General features: G+C 42.0%; 1 protein-coding gene across 1 annotated transcript in view; it reads right to left on the bottom strand.

Annotated features, from left to right (window-relative positions):
* LOC118373558 (cdc42 effector protein 4-like) overlaps positions 1-10,430 on the bottom strand; it is a 45,640-nt gene extending 35,210 nt beyond the window's left edge. Inside the window, exon 1 of the mRNA XM_035759724.2 lies at positions 9,817-10,430. The gene's annotated coding sequence lies outside the window, so the exon portion shown is untranslated. The remainder of the gene's footprint in view (positions 1-9,816) is intronic.
* Between the last annotated feature and the right edge of the window lie 383 nt (positions 10,431-10,813).

Raw genomic sequence — 10,813 nt, forward strand, 5'->3', positions numbered from 1 at the left:
AATACAGTCGGACGTTTACATACACCTTAGCCAAGTACATTTAAACTCAGTATTTCAAGTATTTCCTCAAATTTAATAGTAAAAATTCCCTATTTTAGGTCAGTTAGGATCAACACTTAATTTTAAGAATGTGAAATGTCAGAATAATCGTTGAGATACTGGTGTATTTCAGCATTAATTTATTTCATCACATTCCCAGTGGGTCAGAAGTTTACATACATTCAATTAGTATTTGGTAGCATTGCTTTTAAATAGTTTAACTTGGGTCAAATGTTTTGGGTAGCCTCCCACAAGCTTCCCACAACAAGCTGGGTGAATTTTGGCCCATTCCTCCTGACAGAGCTGGTATATCGGAGTCAGGTTTGTAGGCCTCCTTGCTCGCACACGCTTTTTCAATTCTGCCCACTAATTTTCTATGGGATTGAGGTCAGGGCTTTGTGATGGCCACTCTAATACCTTGACTTTGTTGTCCTTAAGCCATTTTGCCACAACTTTGGAAGTTTGCTTGGTGTCATTGTCCATTTGGAAGACCCATTTGCGACCAAGCTATAACTTCCTGACTGATGTCTTGAGATGTTGCTTCAATATATCCACATCATTTTCCACCCTCGTGATGCCATCTATTTTGTGAAGTGCACCAGTCCCTCCTTCAGCAAAGTACCCCCACAACATGATGCTGCCACACCCGTGCTTCACGGTTGGGATGGTGTTCTTCAGCTTGCAAGTCTCCCCCTTTTTCCTCCAAACATAACAATGATCATTATGGCCAAACAGTTATATTTTTGTTTCATCAGACTAGAGGATATTTCTCCAAAAAGTATCATAATGTGCAGTTGCAAACCGTTGTCTGGCTATTTTATGGCGGTTTTGGAGCAGTGGCTTCTTCCTTGCTGAGCTGCCTGTCAGGTTAGGTTGACATAGGACTCGTTTTACTGTGGATAGAGATACTTTTGTACCCGTTTCCTCCAGCATCTTCACAAGGTCCTTTGCTATTGTTCTGGGATTGATTTGCACTTTTCGCATGATCATCTCCAAGAGACAGAACACGCCTCCTTCCTGAGCTGTATGACGGCTGCGTGGTCCCATGGTGTTTATACTTGTGTACTATTGTTTGTACAGGGGAGCTTGGTACCTTCAGGCATTTGGAAATTGCGCCCAAGGATGAACCAGACTTGTGGAGGTCTACAATTTTTTTCTGAGGTCTTGGCTGATTTCTTTTGATTTTTCCATGGTGTCAAGCAAAAAGGCACAGAGTTTGAAGGTAGGGCCTTGAAATACATCCACGGGTACACCTCCAATTGACTCTAATTATGTCAATTAGCCAATCAGAAGCTTCTAAAGCCATGACATGGATTTTTCCAAGCTGTTTAAAGGCACAGTCTATGTATGATCAACTTTTTTTTGTCAACTTTTGACCCAATGGAATTGTGATACCGTGAATTATAAGTGAAATAATATGTCTGTAAACAATTGTTGGAAATATTATCTTGTGTCACGCACAACGTAGATGTCCTAACTGACCAAAGAATTTGTGGAGTGGTTGAAAAACTAGCTTTAACGACTCCAACCTAAGTGTATGTAAACTTCCGATTTCAACTGTAGGTAGTTACAGAAAGTAGTCACAGCCCTTTACCTTTTCAAAATGTTGTAGTGTTACAAGGTGGGATTAAAATCGATTTAAGTGTCATTTTGTTTGTCACCAATCTACACAAAACACACAAAAAAATCTAACATTTGTAAAAATATATATATATATGAAAAATAAAACACTAATATATCTTGATTACATAAGTATTCAATCCCCTGTGTTAATACATGTTAGAATCACCTTTGTCAGCGATTACAGCTGTGAGTTTTTCTGGGTAAGTCTCAGAACTTTGCACACCTGGATTGTACAATATTTGCACATTTTTCTTTAAAAAAAGTCTTCAAGCTCTATCAAGTTGGTAGTTGACCATTGCTAGACAGCCATTTTTAAGTCTTGCCATAGATTATCAAGCCAATTTAAGTCAAAACTGGAACTAGGCCACAAAGGAACATTCAATATCGCCTTGGTAAGTAACTCCAGTGTATAGTTGGCCTTGTGTTTTAGGTTATTGTCCTGCTGAAAGGTGAATTTGTCTGCCAGTGTCTGTTGGAAAGCAGAATGAACCAGGTTTTCCTCTAGGACTTTGCCTGTGCTAAGCACTATTCTGTTACTTTTTGTCCTAAAAACTATTCCTTGCCGATGACAAGCGTAACATTGTGTTAGACTTACCCCAAACATATTGCTTTGTATTCAGGACATAAAGTTAATTCCCTTGCCACATTTTTTTCAGTTTTACTTTAATGCCTTATTGCAAACATGATGCATGTTTTGGAATATTTTTATTCTGTCAAGGCTTCCTTCTTTTCACTATGTCATTTAAGTTAGTATTGTGGAGTAACTCCAATGTTGTTGATCCATTCTCAGTTTCCTCCCATAACAACCATTACACTCTGTAACCATTGGCCTCATGATGAAATCCCTGAGCTGTTTCCTTCCTCTGGGACAAATCACTCACTCAATGGTAAACCTGGTTTAGATCTATAGCAAGCTGTCAAAGTTAAAACAGACTCAATCATTGCTAAAATGGAAATAGGTCTGTCCATGATAGGTTGTTGCTCTGCCTTCTTGACACATCAATCGACCAGACAGGTCCTACAGGCCCTCGTTTTGTCACCCCTGGTCTACTGTCCAGCTGTGTGGTCATGTGCAGGAACAGAAGGATGTAGGTCAATTGCAGTTGGTCCAGAACAAAGCAGCACGTATCACACGTAGACGGAGGGAAAGTGTCAGTAACGTGCATGTCAGTCTCTCATGGCTCAACGTTGAGGAGAGATCGACTGCATCGCTATTGGTCTTTGTGAGAGTGTGTTGAATGTACAGTACTGAACTGTCTGTTCAAGCAGATGGCACACAGTTCAGACTGTGAAGAGGTCTCTTCACAGTCTCCAGGTCAGAGACTGGGAAGCACAGTATTAAAATAGAACCATGACTACATGGAACTCTGCCAACCCAGGTAACTCAAGCTAGCAATACAAACCAGATTTTAAAAAACAGATCAAATAACACCTTACTGCACAAAGGTGACTTGTATTATATATATTGTATTGTCATTTGCACTATACTATGTATTAGACCTAGATATTGTGTGTATGTACTGATATGTAGGCTGTGTGAGACATTTTAAATTGATGGATTTCAGTCCTTGACTAATAATATTCAGTACTTTGTATTATGCCATGTTTCATGTGGACCCCAGGAAGAGTAGCTGATGCGTTTGCAGCGGCTAATGGGGATCCTAATAAACATCAATACCAATTCAAAAAGCACACGGACTGAGTCCATGCAACTTATGATGGACTTATTTAGGCTTGCCATAACAAAGGGATTTAATACTGATTGACAAAATACATTTCAGCTTTTCATTTTTCCATTTGGAAAATGTTTAAAATGAACATAATTCCACTTTGACATTATGGGGTATTGTGTTCAGGCCAGAGACACAAAATAATTTAAAATTCATACTGTAACACAACAAAATGTGGAAAAAGGGATGTGAATATACTTTCAGAAGGCACTGTATTTGTAGATGAGTGATTCATCAGTCAGACTAAAAATGTAAACACTTTCTCTCACGGTTCACACGCACACACACATCCAGTCTGTCCCTATAGACTTAGACTAGCACAAAGCCAGCAGAACTGAAGAACCAACAACGCCACATAGCACAATGGACCCAGATCAACAAGAAACAAAGCAGTGCTTTCAGTGTAAAGGAAGACGGAAGCCAAACCCTAAAAGGGTTCCACACACACAGCGCGTTGGGCCATCTCCTGAGAACTGACCCAGTAGACATGGCAGGCCAGTCCAGAACACCCTCTACTCACCCAGAGTAAAAAGGACTGCATGGCCAGAATACTGCTGACAGACAAAGGACTAGAGGTATGACTCTCAGGGTATTATGTTACTTCTATAGACCAGACCAGTGGTCTAGGAGGCACAGGATGGTTCGGCCCTCTAATGGAGTGGCCAAGGTTAACACAGAGGAGGCCACTGAAAAGACAAAGAAGGAATGTCGTCATCTCTCCCCAGTGGCCGTAGGCTTGAGAGACAGAGAACGGAGGGAGAGAACAATGGAGAACCACTGAACTGTGAACAGGCCAGAGCATTTCTCTTTCTGACAGACCAGCTGCACATCACTCAGCACAATGTGTTTTGAATACATAGGACTCCTCTAGTGAGTAGTCTACAGTATTGCCCAACTACTTGGCCAGTCAAAGCAGTGGTGGTGTGTCAGAGCCAGAGGTGAAGGGAATTAATGCAATCAGGGTTAATGGTTAATCATGTCTGCATTGAAACCTTTATCAAAGCAGACGAGGGACAATCAGACAGGAGGAGAGACAATTCAACTCGCAATCCAGTATCTATGAAGTGTAAACACTGCAACCTAATTTACATATTGTAAACAAAAACACCCCTAAAACATCGTTCGATTTGGTTGAAGAGAAAAGCGACTGAAGATGACCTCAGATTGTATCTTGGGAATGTGACTCACAATGAGAAAATGACATGATTCCTAGTAATTTCTTTTGAGTTCAGACATGCTAATTAGGTACTTCTCCATGTCCATTGTCTAAACGCTAGTCTCTAAACGCTTGTCATTTAAACCCAGGCTTCTGGGTAAAAACTGTACTGTAGAAGCCATTTGTGCAAAATGATACAAGATTGAAAGTGCTGCAGTGGGGTTGGGCGATTTTTGGGGAGACTTCTTCTACAATATGCTACTCCAAATATTGTGATATCCAATATAGTCGTTTTGCTCTGGTACTGACTAGATCATCCTAGACTGTGCCATTTTTGTTTCTATTTAATATATCAGTTGCATTCTCATTAAATAATGGTAGTATGGAGAGAAAAAAAGGCTTAGTTAATTCAATTAGACTTGATAAAACTGCACAATTTGGATTCATAGAGTTTAAATAGAGTTCAGTCTCACACTTCACGATATATCAATGTCAAATATCACAATATTCAACTGAATTCTATAAAATCGTCCCAACCCTATGCTACAGTACAACCAGTAGAACAAATGCATCTTGTCAAGCAGCAGCTGAACATATCAGCCTGGAGTGTTGTTGAACCACAGATGCATATGTTCACAAGGCTCCCGAGTGGCAGAGCTGTCTAAGGCACTGCATCTCAGTGCTAGAGGCGTCACCACAGACCTTGGTTCGAGTCCAGGCTGTATCACAACTGGCTGAGATTGGGATTCCCATAGGGTGGCGCACAATTGGCTCAGCATCGCTGGGGTAGGCCGTCATTGGAAAGAAGACTTTGTTCTTAACTGACTTGTCTATTTAAATAAAAAATACAAAAATAACTGGTTTGGCTGTCAATTTATCTCTGCATTTGTCAAATTGGATGGAAAGTAACCAACACAGGGGTATTTTTGTAATGCACAGTACAGTATCAGATGCATATCAACAAAGCAAGAACTAGCTTTTACAGAGTATCAGCCTACTTATCCCTGGCTAAACGCTGTCCTTTAAGGCATGGCCCAAGCCATTTGATGGGGTTGTAACCCACTCCACTAGGGTTACAGATCAACAGGAGAACCCTGTAGGTAGCTCAGAGGACGCTCATAGGATTACAACCTAGCGACGACAAGAGCTGAAATGCTGACGCCTTTCAGAGTTAGGTAGCTACAATATCAGCTAACAGGGTCCAGGCCACTTCAGAAACATTTGAAACACTCATTCAAATTCTAGCAGGTGAAGTCAGCTAAGGCCTATAAAATAAAGTTCAACAGGAAAAGTTCAAACCTCAAGAAAGTATAAAGACGTCCATTTTCAAGTTCAACTGATTCTTACTTCCATGTTGAAAAGGGTTCGGATAAGTTCATGTCCTCAGCAAGACGTGTCTAACTTAAAAGGCATCTGCTTCCCGTTCAGGAGAAAGGTAGTTCCTGTAATTTTGCCAGACACAATATCCCTTCTCTGGGATTCCAGTACTATCCAAGATCAACAGGAGGGAAAATAACCAAGACGAGTAACCTACAAGGGCACTGCGTTCATCCACCTCTGGCCTGCTCGCCTCCCTACCACTGAGGAAGTACAGTTCCCGCTCAGCCCAGTCAAAACTGTTCGCTGCTCTGGCCCCCCAATGGTGGAACAAACTCCCTCACGACGCCAGGACAGCGGAGTCAATCACCACCTTCCGGAGACACCTGAAACCCCACCTCTTCAAGGAATACCTAGGATAGGGTAAGTAAGGGTAAGTAATCCTTCTCACCCCCCTTCTCCCCCAACAAGATTTAGATGCAAGTGGCTGTTCCACTGGTTGTCATAAGGTGTATGCACCAATTTGTAAGTCGCTCTGGATAAGAGCGTCTGCTAAATGACTTAAATGTAAATGTAAATGTAAGAATGTGCACACACACACTAAGGGATACAGCAAAGGTATTCAACACTTCCCCAAGGAGGTCCTCCTGAGTACGGCTGGGTGTTTGTTCTACCTGATCATTAAGATGCACGCACCTTGTGTCCCAGGTCTACATCAGTCATTGATTAGAGGGGAAGAAAATAAAAAAGCAGTGGAACTGACTTCAAGGTCCAGATTTATATTTGAGGGGCCGATAACCGAAACTGGCTACTCAAGTCACACAAGGTTTCAACAGTTTAAAAAGTTTGAATAATTCATATTGAATTACCGAAGAGAGTTTAGACCTCATAACCCACTGACACCCAATCCAGCCAACGTGTGTATAAAAATATCTTTAGATCTATGTGTCTTGAGTTCTGCGTGGCCATAAAGGTCACTGGGTTGAATGTTCACCTTGGGGTCAAAGGCTTGCATCACGTGAGGACTGATTGAGCTAACACCCTTGAGATAATACCTCATTCATTACGTTATCCCAAATACTTAATGAAAAATAGCATAATTAAAATGTATTGTTAAAAGATTGAATGGCCATTAAAATCATATTGGTGATTATGAGACTTATGGGGCTACATTGCATTGTGAGCCTCAGGCAGAGAGGTCAGACCTATTGGTTCTGATGTGCAGCAAAGTCTGGACAAAGTAAGTGGACCCTTCAAGCCCAAAATGGCAAGTCTTCCTCTATTCATACCCAGTCTCCTATAGGCAGTCACTGGGGTGAAGGTAGGTAGGAAGGTAGGTAGGTGGGCTGCAGCGTACTCAAACAATTTACATTTGCATTTCCTGCCTGATTTAGAGGGGAACAGGCAGATCTACACATGGTCCACACAAGAACACTACATGGTCCACACAAGAACACTACATGGTCCACACAAGAACACTACATGGTCCACACAAGAACACTACATGGTCCACACAAGAACACTACATGGTCCACACAAGAACACTACATGGTCCACAAAAGTAGGAAACCTTCAGTCAAATTGGGCATATGAGGCAGCTAATGATTATGGGCTATGGGTGTACAGCCCTAGAAATCATCCTGAGGACTTGCCACTTTAACTGAACTCCCTGTTGAATCGCTGGGGAATTTTTTCGGCACCTCTAGAAATTCGACACGATCTAACTGTGAAATACGCCTGAAGTCAGCTGTTTTTACAAGAAGCAGCCTCTCGTCAATGTGTCTGAATACACCCTCCCTCCAATGCTGCAGACTGTAGGGAGATCATGACCTCAGAGTAGTGCAGAGCAGAACTGGGCAGGTAGCCAGCAGGAGGCTCTGCCTTCACAACACCCAGGCAGCAGTCACCACCAATCACACAGCTTCAATTAAAGTACAATCAGAGTCCCAACATCTGAGGGCAATGGTCAGAGGCTGTCTGCTCTGCAGTGCAAACCAACACAAAGCCAAGCTCATGTCACCATGTCTCAATAATTTTGTTTAGAATAACAGTTGCTATAAGAAGGGGGGTATAATCACTGAACTTTGAGAAAATGATTGACAAAATAAATGGAAACCCTAGCAGAAGTTAGGGGTTTTACTAGTGGTTGATGCTGTTTACAGTACTTGGCCTACACATGATGACTCAATTGCCTAGATGCAACACAATTACCATGTCCTGTAATTATCCATCAGGTCCAATCAAAATCACTCGGGTGATGCGATACAGTGACACCCATCTACTGAGGAACGAGTGGCGTGCCAAATATGATAACAGGCTCAGGGCACAGAGGTAATGAACTGGAAAATAGACAAATTGGCAAGGAAAGGGGAGGAAGGGGGTGAGAGAGAGTGAGAGAAATATGAGGGAAGGGGGTGGGATAGAGAGAGAGGGGGATAGAGAGAGAGAGGGGAAGAGAGATGGGAGGGAAGAGAGAAGAGGGGGATAGAGAAAGAGGGGGGGATAGAGAGACAGAGAGAGGGGAAGAGAGGAGGGAAGCGAGAGATGGGAGGGAAGAGAGAAAGAGGGGGAGAGAAGAGGGGGATAGAAAGAGGGGGGGATAGAGAGACAGAGAGAGGGGGGAAGAGAGAGAGAGGGGAAGCGAGAGATGGGAGGGAAGAGAGAAAGAGGGAGGATAGAGAGAGAGGGGGGATAGAGAGACAGAGAGGGGGGAAGAGAGAGAGGGGGAAGCAAGAGATGGGAGGGAAGAGAGAAAGAGAGGGGGGATAGAGAGAGAGGGCGGGATAGAGAGAGAGAGGGGGGAAGAGAGATGGGGGAAAGAAAGAGAGTTGGGGAAGCAAAAGAGGGGGGAATAGAAAGGGAGAGGGGAGAAAGAGGAGGAGAGAGGGGGGGAAGAGATAATCTGGGAAAGTTTTTAATAGTAAACACAAGCATCAACTCAGTACTGTCAGACAGAATAACTCCAGGCTAGTTTGTTGGCTTCGGTAAAATTGTAATCATGCTAAAATGCCATGGGATGGATGATGATGCTCAAGGTTTCCCCATGTGAGTAATGTTAAAATAACCTGTCTTCCTATTGGAGCACTGACGCATTACACCCCATCTGCCATTTCGGAGTCCTACAGGACATTCTATCTACTGCTTTAGGGAACTAGTTATTTGGAGCATGTATGCCCCCCAGTAAACCACTTCATAATCGCAAATAATTATTGCATTTAAGCCTATTTTATGCTCAATTAAAGTCCATTAAAAAATTACGACTCGAAAAGAGGAGGAAAGTCCCTCAAATGTCTTCTCTCTCGCTCGGGATGGCAGAACTCACAACAATAACTTTTTACTCGTCACATATTTCCAGCTTCAATGAATGCAGCCAGTACACGCTACAATAGAAGTAACTAAAATGTGCCTGAACAATACATTAACCCTGTAGGTCATTGATTTAAAAAGTGGCAGGCAACAACTTCCAGACAGGCAGATCACCTAAGGTGATGTTCAATTGTTGTAATGATGGGAGTCTTATCAAAACTAACCCAGTTGATAAGACCGTTTTAAACACAATGCATATATCTTCATCGGCGGTGGGTTGTGTTACAGACACGATAAACAAAAATGGGAAGACTAGGCTGTATGGTTGAGTTAACGCACAATAGACTCCGCTCTCCTATATTGAGGACCCTGCCAACTAACTGCCCCTACACGACGAGTGCAAGGCGCAGAGATTGTTCCACAAACATATTTTATATTCAAATGAGATGTAAATTCTTATTTTTCCTTCTACTAATGTTGTTCCCCGATTCAAACGTATTTGAACGTTGTATGACATATGTTTAAGCGTCAATAACAATTCTCTCTCTCTAAATATATATTTTTTAAACGTAATCAAGACAAATGTAATCAAGCCAATACTCCGCAGTTCAAATCACACAATTACAAAAATGTCCAAAATGTTACCTTGATTTCTGGTAGTCCAGACTGGGAAATTGAATAGGAGAAAGTTTAATTTCAAAATTGAGTTCCGAACAGAGCAGGATTAGTCTAAATACACAACCGCTTTTAAAGGACAAAGGATACAGTCCTTTTACAGAATACGATATTGCTAAAATCGTTTTTGAATCTGACTACTTCATCTCCAAAGTGTTATGAATTTCCCACGAGTCCAACAATAAGGTAGGCTATGATATCGGTCCACAGTCCCAATGCAGCCTACGTCCGTGAAGTGCCGTGGCGCACAAAACACTGAACAGTCAGAGAGAAAGAGGCGAAGCGAGAGGGATAAGGTTAACTTCTCCCAAAATATTTTTTCTCCGGGAGGTGGCGTTTTTTCCCGCTCACCAATCCTAGAGTTTTAGTATGGAGGTTAACGTGTGTTTCGAATTTGGTCAACACAAATATAATAGTTTATTTGCTCAGTGTGGCTTAATTAATAGAATATACGTTTCGCAATGGTTAGGTTGTTACGAGTGTACTGATATAAGTCGGACACGTAACATCCCGGCAACTTTTAGAGAAAAAAAAGCATTTTATCGTAGTGCCCGTTGTTCACACGCGTAACTGCCCTCTCATTGGCTAAAATAGTCCCACCTGATCTTGCCTCCGCCTTGCATTTTTGAAGACATTTCTTTCCATTATTAGAGCGGACACTAGAGAATCTTGCCAATATAATGGATAATCTGTGGCACAGTCCTTTCCACTACTTCCTCTGAGCTCACCACCCTCCCATCCCATGTCGCGGTTTAAAGGACCAGTACACAATTTCCTGACTGTCACAAAGGAATATATGTGTATCAAGTTACCATGGGTATTCAACCTGAGGTGAAATACTGCAGCAGGTCCGTGAATATATCTAGGAAAAAAATTAACATAAGAGGAAAAATAAGTATTTTATTTCAAGGTTCTTATGAATACTGCTAGCAACAACATTATTATATTTCCATGCCTACAGTACAAA

Source organism: Oncorhynchus keta, chromosome 2 (assembly GCF_023373465.1).
Source record: "Oncorhynchus keta strain PuntledgeMale-10-30-2019 chromosome 2, Oket_V2, whole genome shotgun sequence".
Classification (NCBI taxonomy): Eukaryota; Metazoa; Chordata; class Actinopteri; order Salmoniformes; family Salmonidae; genus Oncorhynchus; species Oncorhynchus keta.